Source organism: Pagrus pagrus (genome assembly GCF_965226575.1).
Source record: "Pagrus pagrus genome assembly, chromosome: 8".
Taxonomy (NCBI): domain Eukaryota; kingdom Metazoa; phylum Chordata; class Actinopteri; order Spariformes; family Sparidae; genus Pagrus; species Pagrus pagrus.
Window position 1 is genome coordinate 27662033 of NC_140192.1, and position 18439 is coordinate 27680471.

Here is an 18439-nt window from a genome sequence, read left to right on the forward strand (position 1 = left end):
TTGGAAAGGAACAGTGTATGTAGGCTATGAATGTGCAGGAAAAAGACATAGCATTTTTTCAATCTTAGGCGGTCAGTTTGATTCTTGTACATTTCAGCTGCTTAAACAGCCTTGATTACGTATGTGTGTGCTTAGCAACAGTCATAACTAAGTAATGGGCCAATTAGCCTATTAACAAACTGATCAAGGGCCGAAAAAAAGGTGCTAAAGGGCCGCTAGTTGAATAGATCTGCAATAGATTGTAGTAGAGAGCAATAGAACAAAACAGGACAGAACTGAATGCAGTAGAGATTAATGAAATAAAATATAGGAAAGACAATAGAATAGAATAGAATAGAATAGAATAGAATATCAAACTTTTTAAAGCAACTCTTTTTGTACATATAAATGCAGTTCAAACAGCTGCCCACAGCATTAAATGACAGGAGACTAAATGAAAAATGTCAGCAACACAATCTAAAATCTACAAGGAAACTAGAGCACAAACAATGGAGAATCAAGCAAATGGGTTAAAGGCAGACTGAGAAAGTATGTTTGGATCGACATTTGAAGTCCAAATTTTCCACTTTGCTCAGATCCTCTGGATGACTGAAGCAGAGCCATAGCTGCTGAATGTGGCCTCACTAAGAAGCATAACTGTTAACCAGCAAAGTAAGACAGAGCAGACAAAAGAGAAGAGAACTCAGGAGAAGCGGAACATGATAATAATAATACTTTACTATAATTCTGTACTATAGTGACCTACAAAAGCAGCCTGCGGTAACTATGCCAACAATAAAACGGAGAAAAATGGCTTGAGTTTTTTTTTTTTTTTTAACTTCTAAATGCATTCTCTAAGTAATTTCCAATATTATAAATAATGACCAATTATTTGACCCTTAAAAATGCCGATCCTTCACTCTGCCTTTCTATTACCTTAAAAAGATTTACAGGTAGAGCACAGGAGTAACTACAACCTTCTTCTTGTCTTCTTATTATATTAAATCTGTATTTGTTTTATTGTTTGCATGTTTGAAAAGGTGAATCTAATGTCCGTGTGCTCTCTTGTCCTGTCTAGGTAGCTAGCGCAACCCAATTCGCCAAAGTAAATGTTGGCTAATGTAAGTACGTTTCTGCAGAACCACAACCAGAACTTAAAGGCAAGGCAAGTTTATTCATATGGCACCATTCAGACACAAGGCAATTCAAAGAGCTTTACAGAGACATGAAAAAATGCATTAAAATGACATTCAGACAATGTTAAAATTACATTTAAAAGAGAATAAAACCGAAAAGCATAAAAATGGTCTGAAGTCTGTTTAGGTTGAATTGTCTATGTCTCTCTTGACACAACATTGTGCTTATTGCTTGCTTAGGTTTAGGCACAAAAACTACTTGGTGAGGGTTAGGAAAACACAATGTGTTGGCTTAAAACACCCGTTTGGGTTGCCACGACCATGGATGGAAATATCCCCAACTGTTTGGCAGCCTTGTTGGCTTTAATAACACCGCCATCCCCCCCTCCACCTCCTGGTGTGAAAGTCAGCTAATAACCATATACTGTAATGTGAATGTGATGTGCCACGTTTGCTACAAATGTCAACCTTGGACGTATCTGTGGTTTGCAGAAACGTTAACTGCTAACATTATATCGTGGCGACTGGGCTGGCTAGCGCTTGGAGACTGAAATCCATACTGTTGTTACTATTTAATACAATCAATCCACAGAGGGGAAGCTTTGATTTAGACACTTGCTGTTTCAGACTGCAGTTACTGCGGTCACAGCTCAGAAAAACCAAGACAGAGTGCAATCAACCTCACTGACTTTGCCCTTGCTTTTGGTTGGATTTTGTGGTTACAGCAATCTTTTACATAAACTTTTCTCCAAGATGGAGCAGGACTGAACTTAGACAATTTGTCACAAGATAAAACAGATATTTGGCCAAATTTGTTGTTACTGCTTCGGCTTTGTATACAATGGTGGCAAAAGTACACACATTATTTACTCAAGTAGAAATACAGATACTTGTGTGAAAGTAGAAGTCAACTCTTTACTCAAGTAAAAGTAATAAAGTACAGGCTCTGAAATGTACTCAAAGTATAAAAGTAAAAAGTATCCCTCTGAAGGACATTTCTACCGGACATTTCTGCATTTTCTACAAAGCTAACTGAACCTGAGCCTTTGTCACTATACTCCTTTTCTCCCCATCCCAGTCTCCCTCTCTGTCCGTTTCTGTCTTGTTATGACTTTTACACCATTTTGTCGTGCTACAGTACGTCTGCTATGCATGATATGCACTGATAGGCTGAAATCAGTCTTGTGATGTTGGGAAGTGACGTACAATGTCCGGAATTAAAATAATCGATAACTCCCCTCAAATGCATTAAAACTAGACTAACCAGCCTGTTTTGAAAATGTAAGGAGTTGAAAGTACAGGTATTTGTGTTCAAATGTAGGGCGGAAAAGTTAAAAGTTGTCAGAAAAGTAACTACTCATGTAAAGTACAGATACCTGAAAAATCTACTTAACTACAATAATGAAGTATTTATTCTTTGTTACTTCCCACCTCTGTTAGTATTATAGTCTATACTATTCTATCACAATATACTGTGACTTTTACACATATATTTCCTCAAAAGTCAAATTAAATATACTCATACATGCATACATACAGGACAAAGTTTTAATGCACATATACACACACTTACAGTAAAAGTATGAATGAAATGTCTGAACCTGACAATGATGTCATTAGGACTGCCTCTCACAACAGGAATATTGTCATTGCACTCAGACGTGTGAGGTAGAGGCTGTTTGTAGAGAGATTATCTGTCATCCGTGGCCCACATCTGTTTGTGTGTACACACACAGATGGCTGACATCATACTGAACACCTGGATATGACTTTGATTTCTTGCCAAATATGTGAATCAGGAGGACAGCCGCTATTATGGCTATCATGCTCTGATAATAGTGTAAATTGGAGTCTGACATGTGTGGGCTCTCTCTGGAATATAGTTTAAATGGCAGAGAGCAGATTGATATCATGTTTTATGCTATTGTGTGCTATGGTATGGCAAAGCATTGTATTTTATGCTAGTAATCTAGTGACAGCGAAACACAGATCATTGATGATTAGTGTTGCCTCAATTAAGTGTGTAAAGAAGTTTAGTAGATGATTTAGTGTAGAAAAATATAGTACAGAGCAGTATTCTCCAAGTATGTGTACACATCCAAGAAATCTGACTCCAAGGACAACAAAGCTGAACAAATAAAGGTAAAGAAAAGACAGGACTACAATGTACACAAGTACACACATACAATAGTATAGTGGAAAGAAAAATAAGTATTGAGTGGGAATGGAATCATAAATGTGATATAGTTCAAAAGTTTAATGAACTGTGTCTGAAATCATTGTAACATTTTTGCCAATTTTATCATGTGCATTGTCTATTTATGAGCCAATGAATAGATATTGTGTTTTAGACATTGCACTTGTATAGTAACACTGAATATCTGAAATTGTTTCAATACTGATATTTCACAGTATCAGTACTCCAGTACTAGCTGTGTTTTTTTGCTCTCCTCTCAGACAGCAAGTCCACACATGCACGGCTGTAGTGCCTACATAGCCCACCTCCTCCAGAAGTAAATTAACTTAGATGCTGCCTTGCCTAACACACAGTACACAAGCCCTGTTGTATTTATCTTTTCCTAAAAATCTGAAATGTTATACCCCCAGTGTTGTGTCAGTTTTCCCTGTCATATATAATAGTGATATTTTTCAAGGTAATGTATTGAAATTAGAAATGACAGTGCTGTGACAACAGTATAATCCACAATACACATTTGCAGTATTTATGATTTCAGATTTAAACGACTAACACTGAATCAATTTTCAACACTATTTAACCTTAAAATCACAAGCTGCTTTCTTTACAGTTATTTGTAAATGCACACTGATTGGTCCAAGCGATCAGTCCATGAATACCCTCATTTTATTTTCCATCAATGCTGTTTGTATTTTTACATTTTAGCCAGCAAAGCCTTCACTGTCATATGAGCCAGCTAAGAATACTCACGAGTGTGTCCAAGTATAGCAGCATCTTCAAAACTGATCCCAGGTCCATTTGACATTTGGTCTGACCTTTGGTTTGGTCTCTCACTGATTGCAGGTTGTGGTTTCTCTCCAGTGATGCTCAATAAAATATTCGTCACAGTTCTTTTCTTCCAGTGTGACATTTTGGCACCTAGCCCTTCATTTCCCACTCCCTGCTCCCTCCCTGTAACCACCCATAAAGCAACACTTAATTCAAAACATGACATAAAAACATCTATTTAATGCACTTGCATCTTTTTTACTCTAAAGGAAACATATGCTAGAAAAATCATAAAGAAAAATGAAAAGCAAGTATTGCAAGTCAAGAGCATAATCAGAAAATAAAGGATTTACAATACAATATAAAAAATATTATAAAAGTATGTACAACATGTTATTTAAATGAGAGAGCTGTACAGGTTTGTGTTAAAACGCAGAAGTGCAAGGGATTGACCAGAAAATGTGATAGAAATTCACAGTGTGCTGTACAAGGACAAGGCTAAATTTCCCACGCAAAGTTTCTATCAGAGGAACAATAGAAACATCACAAACTGGCATGGTCCGTCCATGGCCCAGGACAGGAAGGCTCTACAGTGACAGATTCAAACACCCAGAACATCGTTGGAGAAGTGAGGTGTCTACACAGAGCCCAAAGTACACTAAAAGACAACACCCACCCAGCCACAGTCAGTTCACCCTGCTGCTGTCTGGTATAAGATACTAGAAGTATTCGCTGCTGTACCACCAGACTACAGAGCAGCTTTTTTCCTCAGGACTTGACTCATCCTCAACACTCCACCATGAACAGTTTACAATAATAATAATAAATTACATTATTACATATATTTAACTTATATAGCGCCTTCCAAAATAACTAAAACAATCTTAATCAAAATTGAGGCTTCGATGGAGTAGCAGCGAACAAACAACACCAGCGTCAACTCGCATCATTAGTTTTGTGACTTGATCATTATTAATCAATTAGTCGTTGTTTTTCAGTTTGTGTCTATGTTGCTGAGGGAATTACAAACAGAAATTTCAAATACAATCTTGTGTTGGATAAAAAAGAATGAAGTGAATCTTGAATCTTGATAAGAATATTTGAAATGTGCAAGATGGTAATCCGAAAAACACGTGTTTTAATGTAGAGCATCGAGTCAAAATGTTCTGTGATCATTGGAAAAAAAAACAAAACCTGGACATAATCATGTATTTCTCATGTATCTCTTAAACAGATATGGGTACAGTAAGTCTATGATATCTTTCATGAAATTGGATATTAGCTAATTTTATTCATAGAGGGTAGTATAGTATGGGTAGTGTACTACAGTAAAATTAAATAGTATTATTGTTTGAATGAGGTTAATTGAATGTCCTTAATAAAATGTGATGTTTGCACAGGGAAACCACCATGGTGGTCTGTTATTTATTTGTTTGGTCTTATTTATTCATTTTCTCTCCATACTGCTGCATTCCAGTCCCATTACCACTCACACCAACTGAAACTGAAGGGAAGATGATTTCAACTTCTAGATAGATAGATGGTCTTTGTAGTCCCAGAGGAAGATTGTTTTCACAGACTGAACATATTCCACCAAAAACAATACTTGAAATATACACTTGTCTTTTTATATCAAGAATACAGATTAAACATACACTTACATACTGTATAACACACATTCACACATATGCAGTCAGACATGGCCGCAAGACATATCACATACCATGGTCAGATTCAGATCTTAGTTGGCAGCACATTGATTTTTTTGTTTAGCAGCAGGATAGACTGATGTGTGAAAGAAATCTTCAGCCTGGTGTGTTTAAATGCGGGGACTCTACATGGCTGTCTGTTTAGAACATGTGAGTCATATACTGTTAGCAACATTGAGCATGCTGTTATAGTGCGTTGTTTGAAAAGAGTGTGTTAATTCATTGTTACAGTGGAGGTTTTTCCATTGTGTTTTAAAATACTGCTCAATTAAATATTAGAAACAAACTTCTGTGTAATGTAGTGTAATACAGCATCACCACAAGAAAAAGAAACATTATGCAAGAATTGGTATTTGGTATTGGTATTTTTTTGCAACTTGGCACCGGTATAGTTCAGTAGTACAACACATCAAGGTTATTTAAAGCCGATTAAAGATATTTTCTGATTTTCCCTCATAGCTAACTTAGCTAACTAGCAAATGGCAGCTACAGTTAGCAGCAGTTAGCAGTCAGTTTAGCAACACATGAAGCTATCTGTCTGTAAGGAAACTCCATCAATCACAGACTTATTTTCTCCATAAAATATAACCCAGTTTTAACAAAATCAATGGTCAGAGCGACTGTAGACCGGTGGTGTTTGATGTAAACTAGGGCCATAAAGCATTACACACAACCCAAATTCTCGCTCAACCCAAGTCACTTAGCTAATATTACATTCCTGTGATAGAGGAGGATGTTTCAGGACTGCAGTTCTGGGACCCAAACACTACTTTCTGTCCATGAGTATGAAACAAACATTTACACTGAAGAAAGTTGGCTACTGCTGATTTAAAGCAGCTGACAGCCCAGGGCCACAATGGCGGTATGGTTTCATTAACACTAAACAAATACATAAAGAGGCTACCAGTTTGTTTTGCAGCAAGCTACAGTATCTAAGCTAACAAATGATTGTTTGTAACAATAGTGCCTTTAAGACTATTACGGTGAGCTAACGTCACTTAAACTTCAGTTAGCTAAGGTTAGCTTTATATTTGATTTTAATTAATTTCTCATTTAAAACACCTTCATTGTTTTCAACATTCTTGATAAATCTTGCTAAATACTATGTTGGACATCCACTTAAGTAGGTGGCGCAGTTGCGTAAAACTAGGGGAATTGCATCCTCCTCTACTGCAGGAACATGCTACTCCACATGGCACAAGACCAGGGGTTCAGGGTACTGAGTGGAAATGAGGAGGCACCATTCTCCCTATTACAAGTCAGTGTTACCATATGTTATTTCAAGGTAAAATAGTTATATAATATTGTTCTTAAAAAGTCAACCTTTTTTTTCCGAACCACATCTGAACCACTCATACAACTGACAAATATAAATGTATTTATAGTTTTGAAGCATTTTTATGTGAATAAAGACCTTATTTTGTGCATAAAATGGAAAACCCTGTGTGCAAAAGGTATGGAATGCTTCCCGATTTCAGGAAAACAAACCTCACCAGTTCTCTGAAATGATGTGACAGCTTTAGCACCTGAAGTTTATTTTATGCCTCTAACTTGAGTCAAATAAGAAATTCTCATTTTCTTGAATTTTGTGAAAACATTAAAAAATAAATAGCTGCATCTGATAATTCATAGTTAAATTATTTCACTATGTTTCCTGAGCTGAAATGAACAAAACATCAATGATGGAAGACCTTAGATGTTCTCATTTAAATAATTTTTACACATATGCTACATCAGTATTCAACCAAGTATTATAGGCCTGGTACAGTTACTCCATACAACAGTTAATCCAGGACAAGGAACTCAACCCTGCCTGTATCCAACTCCCTCTTAACTCTAAAGAATTGAGAATTAGAGTGGGGAAAAAGTGTACTTTCAGTACTTTTCTTATCAATAAATCTCAGGTTGTTGAGTTGGTCTAAACAGAGAAGAATCACTGGTAAACAAAGAGAATTCAGTCCTTCCATAGTGCGTCCTCTTAAACACAGCGCTGAGATATGCAGCTCTGTAGAAGATGCACACAATTACTTCAGAGGCGGGGTGCTTTATTTACATATGCAATATGCATAAGCAAGGTTACTGTGAGGGTGAAATAACCGCGAGATAGAAGGAGAGAACGAAGGAGGGGTTTGGTACGAGTGTGAGATGTGTGTGTGTGTGTGTGTACGTGTTTGTGTGTGTAGTGGTGATGGAGAGAGGGTGTGTGGGGTAGGGTTGGGTGGAGGGGGGTGGCAGAAAATTGGTGTTATCAATATTTAACCAACCCTTCGAGCATATTTATGGCAGACAATAGAGCAGACCTGCAACTGTCTCGTGTGAGTGGAAGTGTATTTATTACAGAGTGAAACAGAGGCTGTAAATAGGATGTTCATTGATATATCTCCACCACACTTGGTGCATGGAATCAGGGAAGAACCCACCACTCGGTACGGTGGATTCTTACCAAAATAAACTATTAACGTATCGACTAATTGCACGTCATAACCCCCGAGTGCTTCACGAATATTCATTAGGGAGACATTTCTACATGTGGCAGGCAGATGTATGTAATTCAATCAGTTTTAGGGGAAAAAAAGAAAAAAGGACCGAAAAAAGCTATGAAAAGAGGGAGAAGAAATAAAATGTCTGGAGCTTTTTTTTCACAGACCCATGGCCTCTCAGAAAATGTTTCCATGTGTTGTGTCTGAGCACACTGAGAGCAAAGAAGGAAAACATTCTCTCCTCCAAACCACATGCAACAGATTCTTTCTGAAGCCAAATAAATCAACCCTGTGTTTCAGATCATGTGACACTTTTTGTGCTTTGTGTTATTCCCAACATATCCTGTTTCAACCCCCCCGCCCCCCCACCCACCCTCTTCCAACACTGTCTCACACGCACGCACAAACACCGCGCGCACATACACACACGACACACGCACATTCAGAGTTTCCATTTCCTGTGCGTAAGATCACCTGTACAGACAGAATGGCGTGCTTCGATGCAACATGCTCAGGCAGGAAAACAGGAAAGGGAGTTCAAGGGTGTCCAACATGAAATACTCGCAGAGTTAGGGGAAACCCAGAGCTCATGGCAGCGCTCCAGTTTCTGAAGACACTAAGTAAAGTTTCACTTGTGCACTTTTTTTTGTTTTAGCACTGCCATCATGCGCTCTACTTTTGCTTGTGCAAAAATGTTCCAGAGGTTCAACAACGGCCTGTTCTGGGACAACACATATACTTCAGTACAAGTTAACGAGATCATCAAGCGCAGACGCAGAATGCTTTTCGAACACATGTTTTACTCCTTTTAAAGCAAAAGTTAAACTTTTTTGGAATTGTTTTTTCTTTTTTTTCACTTTCTTGTCAAAAGTTAGATTTGAAGATCTCTAGAACCAATCACAATGTTAGTGACCAAAGACTTCCAGGTAGAAACCCCCAGAGTCATGTGCTAGCTTACATACAATTTAATTCTGTAAACATCTAATCAATATAAAACGCATGTTTGACACTTTAAAGCTTTTAAAAAATTTAAATAAGTAGTAAAAGCTGTATATTCCAACAGTAATCACTCATATAGAGTGTTCGGTCAGTAACCCATTTCTCTCCTCTCCCTGCACATGCGTAAGACTTTATGCATAAGACAAAAGAGAAGAGACATTTCGATCCTGTCTGCTTGTCAGTGCGCAGAGAGCAGGATCGTCCTGTTTGCTCTTAAGACTGGTGATTACCGCTGCGCCTTCATGTGGGGACGTAGAGAGCAGGGAGAGGACTGCAAACTGCAAAACAGACAGGAAGTTAGCTGAAACAAGGACAACGCTCACAGCAGCTTTAACTTACCTTAGTCTGATCTCATTTAGAAAATGAGTGTTTTCCAAAAACAAGCAGTTAGTCCGAGACATTGCTGTTGGGTGATATCAAAGACACTAGCAAAGTGTTGGGGGTAACTTGTTACAAAGTAATCTGTTACAGTACTCGGATTACTTTTTTTGTTGTAACTTAAGTCGTTAGTTCTGCAATTCAAGTAATCTGTTATTGGAAAAAAATTGCTGTCTTTTCCTTTCCTTTTGTCGCCATGAAAATAAAATCAAATCCCTGAAGCATTGTCACTAGCCCTTTTCACACAGAGACTCAGTATTATCTTGGCTGCGGAAGTTCGCCAATTCTCCGCCTTTGTTTTTTCACACAGAACCAAGCAGCAAGCCGGCGCTGCAGATCCAAAAGAGTCGTGACGGTACACATCATGATGATGACGTCTGTGTGTTTTTTTCAACGTGTTTCCCCCGGTTTCTCACTCGCGGGGAGGAATGCTGTTTTCTGGGGGACAGTTTACTGAAGTCTTGGTCGGGAGGGCTAACCGCCGCGCTGATTTTTTTCAAGGCAGTAACTACAACAACACAATAGTGGAAGGAAACAAACACTTGGTGAGTTAAAGGATAACTACCGTTTTTTACAACCTGGACTTTTTTTCTAGCAAAATATATGGTCATTTACTCACCCAGATAACTTTGGTGTCATTTGGCGTCGTTCGGACGAAATTAGATCCAGTGGAGCGCCGATATATCCATATAATGCGAGTAACGGGGCAGCGACACACAGCCTCTATATAACGCATTATCTGCCACGAAACTAGTTAATTTCACTAATATTTTGTCATGATACGCTAGCGCTATTCCCCTCTGAGTCCGGGCTCGTCCATTATCAACATCCGGGGTCAAACTAGCAGTAGCAGCTACAGGTAAACAAGACGGGCTGTCGCGGGTGCGCGCGCAGCTCAGAGACGACATCTTCCAGGTCAGAGGTAGTAGGTCAACCTACAGACCCCGGATGTTGACAATAGACGAACCCGGACTCTGAGGGGAATAGCACGAGCGTATCGTAAGCGTATTGGTGAAATGAACTAGTTTCGTGGCAGATAATTTTTGCTGGGGACAGACACCGTTTTTCAGGCAGAAATGTGCCAAAGAGTCGGTAGGACAGACAGGATGACAGAGGCTTTTCCTTGTATAACTGCAGTATTTTTTCCTCATGTAAGTTGCCAAAGACACTACCAGTTACTACGTTACTGTTGTTTGGTCCTGTAACGGTGCTTTGTGGAACATTTCTCTTATTATGTCGAGTGAAGGTTTAGTTGTCAGACTGTGAACACCATCAGACCGACACGCCCCTGCTCCGCGCCGCCAGCTCATCCATTCACACAGACGGCAGTCGCCTCTGCTGCAGCTCTGATACTACCTCCGGAGGCGCATCAGAGCCACAGCGAAATTTCACCCCTCGCCGCATCTGAAACTTTCACACATAGGACGATGCAGTGAATTGGCACAGGATCCCCGCACTCAAAGGGCAGCGTGAATGGGGCTACTGTCTCTGTTTCTGTCCTGCTGCTCAGCAGGTGGTGCCTGGCAGCAGAAGGTAAACCTACAGTTGTGTCAGCAGTATGCATAGCTAGCTAATTCAATGTAGCGAGATGGCAGAGAGGACAGCATTAACTTTGTGGGAATATTCCCATTATTTTGAAGTTTTGGGCGAAAAGGATGAGAATAACATCAACGTGAAATGCAAGTTGTGCCTGGAGTGCTTGTTGTCTTGTTTCCATTGAAACAGCTGTGCCTAACACCTTATGCCTCTGCCCAGTTCACTGTCAGATTGCTAGCAAAATAAAGAGCTGTAAATGTTATATTGGGTCTGTCATTCTTATTATAAGGCTGCAGAGTTACCGACTGTGGGCTGTAAAGAAGGCTATGAAATGACGGTAGAGTCAATACATTCAAAGGTACATGTACAGTTGGCTACACACTGTCTGGACAATATAACCGACAACGAGTAGCAAAGGGGTTTTACTGTAAGTTTTGTTAACTCTAGAGTACGCGTTACTTTTTTCAGTAGATGAGGCAGTAACGTAACTTTTTAATGGCAATAATCTTGTAATGAGTTATTTTCAAATAACATTACCCACACTGCCAGCAAAGCAACACGGTACATAAAATAAGCACAACAGAAATGTCAAATAAGTTAAACAAGTTGGCAGATAGCACATTTCTCTGCAATGAAAATCAACCGCTAGTTCTCTACCTAGAAGAAACTGTCATTGTTAGCACAATGTCACAGTGTTTTGGTCTATACAACTTGCTGTCGTCAACATACGGTTAGCTTTGCATAAAGACTAGAAACAGGAACAAACAGCTATAACTGCATATAAATGCAGAATATGGAGACAAAGGGACAATATTTTGGCATTTGAATCGTTTTTTAGTCAGAGTAGTATTCCAGTCATGTGTGAGTGGGCTTTGGCTGCATGCAGGTAAACAGTCCATGTGAAGAGAAAATGAGGCGAGACACACAATCTCAGAACACATCGGCTGTTGTCTGGCTGTGATTTAGTTTTTTATTAGCTTTATACAAATGTATTTATAAGCTTTTAAATGATTTTTTATGAATCTGAATTGATATGCATTCATTTATCTGCATATGCAGATAAATTAACAGCTGTCTCTCAACTCCAACTTCCTTCTCCGTTCAGTCTTAGTCAGATATCCATTATCCAGATATCTGGTGGCTACAGCAGAAGCCCCCAAAGATTGGCTGTTGCCCGCAGGAGCTAAGTCGATATCAGATGACAGCTGATGGGTTCCAAGATTCAGAGTCTAATGCTATGCTAGCACTTCTGTGCAGCTGTACTCAGGCACAGCAATGACTTTCAGCTAAATGCTAATGCTAGCAACATTAATGTATTATAGACCTGGACACTAGGGCCCCTACAGCCTTGCTGCCACTTTTTGCCCAGTGGCCACTTGTGGTATTGTAGTTAAAAATTCCAAACTGGTAGGTGGGGCCAGCTGGGGTAACTGTACAGCACATGTCCATCGAGCACCAGGCGAGTGTTTCACATTGGACTGAATTGGGTTCACTAACTATTAATGCTACTATATTTATGTCTAGCAAGTGTATAAGGTGTAGATGTTCAATATCAGCGTTGCAGATTGCTAAACATTTTCTAATTAGGTTAGGAAATATGAGTTTAAGCTTTCTAGATCAATACAACTGTCATGTCTATATGTTCAAAATGAAGCTGGAGTTGGTTAGCTTAGCCTTGCATAAAGACTGGAAGAGGAAACTGCTAGCTCTGTCTGAAGGCAACACAAAGTTCACTAATTAACATGGTTAATCTTGTTTTTTAGTACAAAAACCAAACAAACGAAGCAAACAAACGAAGCACAAAATGAACTTTAAGTATTCCATATTTTCCTGACATGCTCCATCATATATACCTCATGTTTTCCCTCTAATATCATTCATGGGTTTTACTTAGCATGTACTATTGTACCTTGTAGATCTAACTATATGTGACATGCTGAACTGATCAATCGCCCCAGTTCTCTGTGGGGTAACACAGTGTTCCCCTGTGCATCTGACAGCCATCCCTAGCCCATTTACTGTCAAATGGGCTCCGCTCTCTTTGCCTGAGCTCAGATGCAGATTTATGCCAGAGCAATGCCGGTTCTTGCATATTAGATGAAAGCCTTGTTTGCATATACCCGCTCTCTCTCCCCCTCTCCCTACCTTCCCTCTTCCCCCCTCTTTCTCTCTCTTCCTTTTTTCTGAGGCGTCACTTTAATATGTATGCAAATGGGCTGCGCTCCACGGGCAGATATGTGTGGAGTCCTGTCCTGCAGTCAGGAGGTGTAGGAGAGATTGTGTTTGTATTTATGAGGCATGGGCCCTGCCGCTCTTGGGAGAGAAAACGCTGCGAGTAGTGTGGTGGAGGCTCTGCAGTGCAGGCAGAATGCAGATATGCCAATAACAGAGGTCATGGTTGTCACTAATGATAAGAGAAGACAATTAGACAATAGCATAGCTGTAATGTAACCCCCCCCTTACACCCTCTTACATACACACACACACAAACAAACACACAAGCCCTCGTATCACTGCTCTGGCATGAAGCAAGCCAACCAACTGAAGAGGAGAGGCTTCTTCTGGAATGTTCTGCATGCTGCAGCAGCTCTTCTCCTCAGCCTCGCTCCACCAGGATGGGAAGTCTTAGGTGATTGGTGTTGGTAAAAAACAATCTATTGATCCTGCGCATCTCTCAGGGGGGGTGAGGATCACTGTCAGGGGGGCGAGGCAGGGGAGACAAGGTCAGGTCACTTATGAGAGAGGCACCCCTTCACCCATTTCATCAGTCTGATGCGTCCTAGACAGGCCCCAGAAGCCTGTGATCAATAACGTCTCTGCAACGGCAGGAGCAGAAATAAATGAACAACGCAACGGCTCCTGTTCTGTGGCTCGTATCATGTTCTTCTTTGCATGTGTTATGTAAAATTTCCTGTTACATGCGTGTATCACAAAATCACTGGAAAGATCTAGTTTCAAATAAAATTAAGAGAAAAAAACACAATGACAACAACGAATGCCTGGTATTATTTTCAAGACATAATAATATCTTGGCTTGGTGCCAATCAGTGATCTACTAAGGCAAGACACACACACACACATGCACGCACAGAACTGTGTGCAAATCAAATGTCTGTTTCCTCTCTCTCTCTCTCTCACACACACATACACATACACTAACACACACACATCCCCTTCCACCATCATGAATAAACCATACTGTGTCTATGAGTCATATACCACCCCCACATCCCTCTCTAACCCACTCCCCCTATTTGCCGCTGCAAGAGTAAAAACGCTAATTAACGTGATGGCTAGCTGCAGCTCCTGTCAGCAGCTTGTGGGGGCCTCTCAACCAGCCAGGCTCCACTGGTCTCTGGTTTTAGCAGCTCTCTCTCCCCAGCCGCCATCTCTGGAGAACCGGGGCCCCTCATTCATATTCAGCCCCAGTCGCAGGCACCTGGAAGCAGCCAGCACCACCACCACCATCACCATCACCACCACCGCGCAACCCCCATAGTGTCTATCACCAGCGACCCAGTCAAGCCCACCTCCTGTCAATGCTGGATCCCCCCAACGCTGGTAAAAGATACTCACAAACCCGCCCATGACTGCACCCCCATACACACACTCGTGCAATTACTCAGTTTTCTTAAACTAGAATTCGATTGGAAAACAAGCTCGAACTAAAAAAAACTCCATCTAGGAGATGACACAACCCAACTGATGGGTTGAATCACCCAACGGTGGCGAGAGGGAGAGAGAAGGAGAGAGGGAGAGAGAGAGGAAAAAAGAGAGCGAGAAAGAGAGAGAGAGAAGGGGGGGGCTGCGTGCCTTGGTGGACTAGCTCTGTAACCATGACAACGCAGCCGGGAGAGCAAGAAACAGGAACATACAGAATCTGTTTCTGCTGAGACTTGCACATGTGGCACAGTGCTGCTTTCCCTCCGAGAAGAAATGAAGGGGAGGCTTGTGTGTGTGTGTGTGTGTGTGTGTGTGTGTGTGTGTGTGTGTGTGCGTGTGTGTGTGCGCTGAAGCCCTTATGAAACATACATGCCTGCTGCCTCTCCAACCAAACTCGCTCGCCTGTGCTAGTCACTGAGTGAGTCACAGCACAAAAGACATTATGGTGAAACTGAAGAACACAACCCAGTGTTTAGTGGCAGGATTTTGTTCTTTTTTTTCCAGCTACCGAGCACAAGGAGGTGGAGGTTGGTACGCAGCATGAAGAGAAAAGATAAAATAGGAAATATAAAGGGAAGAAAGGGGCAAAATTTCCCTCCACAGCCGTTGCTTTTGCCTATTTTCTCTCCCTGTGCTTCTCCTGCCGCTCCCCTTCTGCCTGTCTTTTCTCTTTCCTCTTGCTCCCTCTTTCTACAGGCTCAGTCTAACCTCCCCCTCCCCTTTCCTCAAGGGAATAAAGGTCGTAACGCAAATGATTACTCAAACCCGAGTTGCCATAGAAACGCAGTCATGTGACTAGAGCAGGCATGCATAGACCACAACAAAGAGGTGGATCAGGAACCAGCGCTGGAAAGAGCTGTAGCTCGCCTTACTGGTGCCTCAGTGCATTTCACTCAAATTCAAGCTTTTAAAAATAGGCGAGCAGCATGAAACGCAGGCGGAGAGAAGCAGAGAGAACGACACTCTAAAGAGCTAGGACGAGAGGCTGTAATGAATCTAGGCTGTAACACTGCAGTGTGCCATATATTCTACCATTCACTAGCATACCAAGGGTGTGTCCTATTCATCATGTCCTTCTTGGAGGCAGAGCACAGGCGCCAGTTGTCTGGAATTTCTGTGAAATGGCGTCAGTTGTAGAAATGTAGAGGGTGGTGGATTTGTGTGCTTCTAAAATAGGAGTTGGGGTACGGAGCTGGAACTTTTTGGTGTGCTGCACTTTCAAATGAGTCCTCCTCAAAGAACAGGAGCAGATTTGTGTTAATGTGGCAGTGGTCTGAGCTGTTTTCTCGCCAGTGAGATTCATGAAACAGGGATATCTTAACTTAAAAACTCCTGCCGTGTAGAAAAACACAGTCTGGAATCTGTAGAAACATTGTAAGAAACATTTATACGACCTCTGGGGTCGTAACAGCATCCACGCAAAAAACATCCAAGAGATGTATAAAATAGTATAAAAGTGGACAAAAAGTGAGGTTATATTGGAAAAACCAGTTCTAAATGTAAGTCCGGACCACTGGATATCGAGCAGAACAACACACAAAAAAGCCTGAAGCCAACTGAAACTGTAAAGCTGGTGTGCGCAACTGTCAGTATGTGTCAATCTAAAGGAGGAACCAACACCTGGAGCAGACTGAGAAGGTGGCCTGCCCCGACAGGATTCAGTTATACTGCATCCAATCCACCCCCACTGAGATTAGTCCTGTGCTCTGGGTGAACCCGGCGACCTGCGGCCATCTCTCAGAGACCTACCCAAACCCCCCACAACACACACACACACACGTGCGCGCACACACGCACGCACGCACACACCCACACACACACACACACACACACACACAGTTCCCCACACCCAGTCAAAACCCCCAAATTTAAAAGTGCCTGGGCCAAAAAAGCAGTTATCTTATAGGAGATAAAGTCAAGTGCTGAATATGTCGATGTGTTCGTGTTAGCATTACCAGCCATTACTTTTGGAGAGCTCCATCAACACAAGCAGAGCAGTAGGACGGGGTACATTTTTTTCAGATGAAGTCACCACATCTGCGGCTCTGAACACTGTGTTTCAATGTCTGCTCTCTTTCTCTTTTCATTTTCTCTCTCCCACACATTTGAATCCATGCGTTGCCTTCACACCAGCAAACACAAGCAGCAACGTAGACGTACAACATACGATCTAAAGGTGCGTGCGTGTTTGTGTGTGTGTGCGTGTGTGTGTGTGTGAGAGCCCCTCACTGACTGCTGGACATTTCCCTCCAAAGTCCATCTCAACTCCCATGAGGCTTCAGGCAGCAGCTGAGCGTTCAGTGATGTCTGCAATTATCCCGTGTCTAGACAATGTCTAGTGAAAGACACGGAGATGCACGTTCTGCTCAGGCTGCGCTCTATAGAAGAAGAAAAGGCCCCGAGTAGAGCACAATGTCTTTCAGCTGGTGACGTGGTGGTAAATGAAAATTTTAGATCCAGATGAGGAACTCAACCAACAAGACCTAACATGAACAAGGGGGAAAGAAACGCATTATTTTTGACATTATTCAACTGGATTTCAAATAAAGCTGTTTTGGTTCATTTTTATTTTAGAAAAAAGCTTTTTCTCTCCATGTTTTATTCCCATGGTACATTGCAGTAGAACATCTTTCAAAATGGTTTTGGTCCAATTTAAAAAAAAGAAAAAAGGATTTACTCTTCAGGGTGAATGCTCATGGATCATGCTACATCGCAGTAGTTCATTTTTTTTCTAGTACCTCTTATTTTTATGATTTCATCTCAGTAAGTTGAGTTCTAGTTCGACTTAGAATTAAATCTGATTTTCGTGACTTTATCCTTCAAATCATCTACTCAAGAATGTGTTTTTAAATGTCGTTGCACTTCAGTTTGTATTTCTCAGGCGTGACTTCCGTATCCTTCAGTCTGTAGTGCTGAAAATGAATTGAAGAACTGCAGTACAAGGAATTAGAGAGATTATTTAAATAAATAATACCTAACTGAAAGAAAGAATGGGCAACATCAAAGCATCTTACATAAGGTTTTTACTTCAAAATGATTGTGTTTACTTTGTTGACACTAAGTAGTTTTGGGGAACAACATTTTAATCAGAAGAGAAAGATCTTGATCATTGATTGTTAATTTACTTTGTTAAGGCATAACAAAAATAGCTAAAAGAACAACACAGTTTCATACCGTTTTACTTTCTTTATATGTGGCGGACCCTGCCACCCCTTTAACTTCAAACAGTGTTCTGGGGACCTTATTTTCCTCTGATGACAGCTTGTTTATTCAGTTATGGGAAAAAAAATGTATTATTACCTCATTATTATTGTACATTTAAAAGATTCTGAGTTCAGATGTTTTCTCCAAAACTACATAGTGCCCCTTAAAAGCATCAAAGAGTGTTTATCTGTCCAAAGTTCTGAGCTGTTTGCCACCCTCCAGAAAACAACCAGGTTTTAGTTTCCAACAGATATTATCAGGATCTTATTTTGGAAGAACTTGCCTGTATGAAAAGATGACTTGAAGAAAATAAAAGAGCTACAGAACAAGCAAAAACACACACACAAGCTCGAAGCACGCGGTCGAAAGATACAATGGGCGAATGCCAGT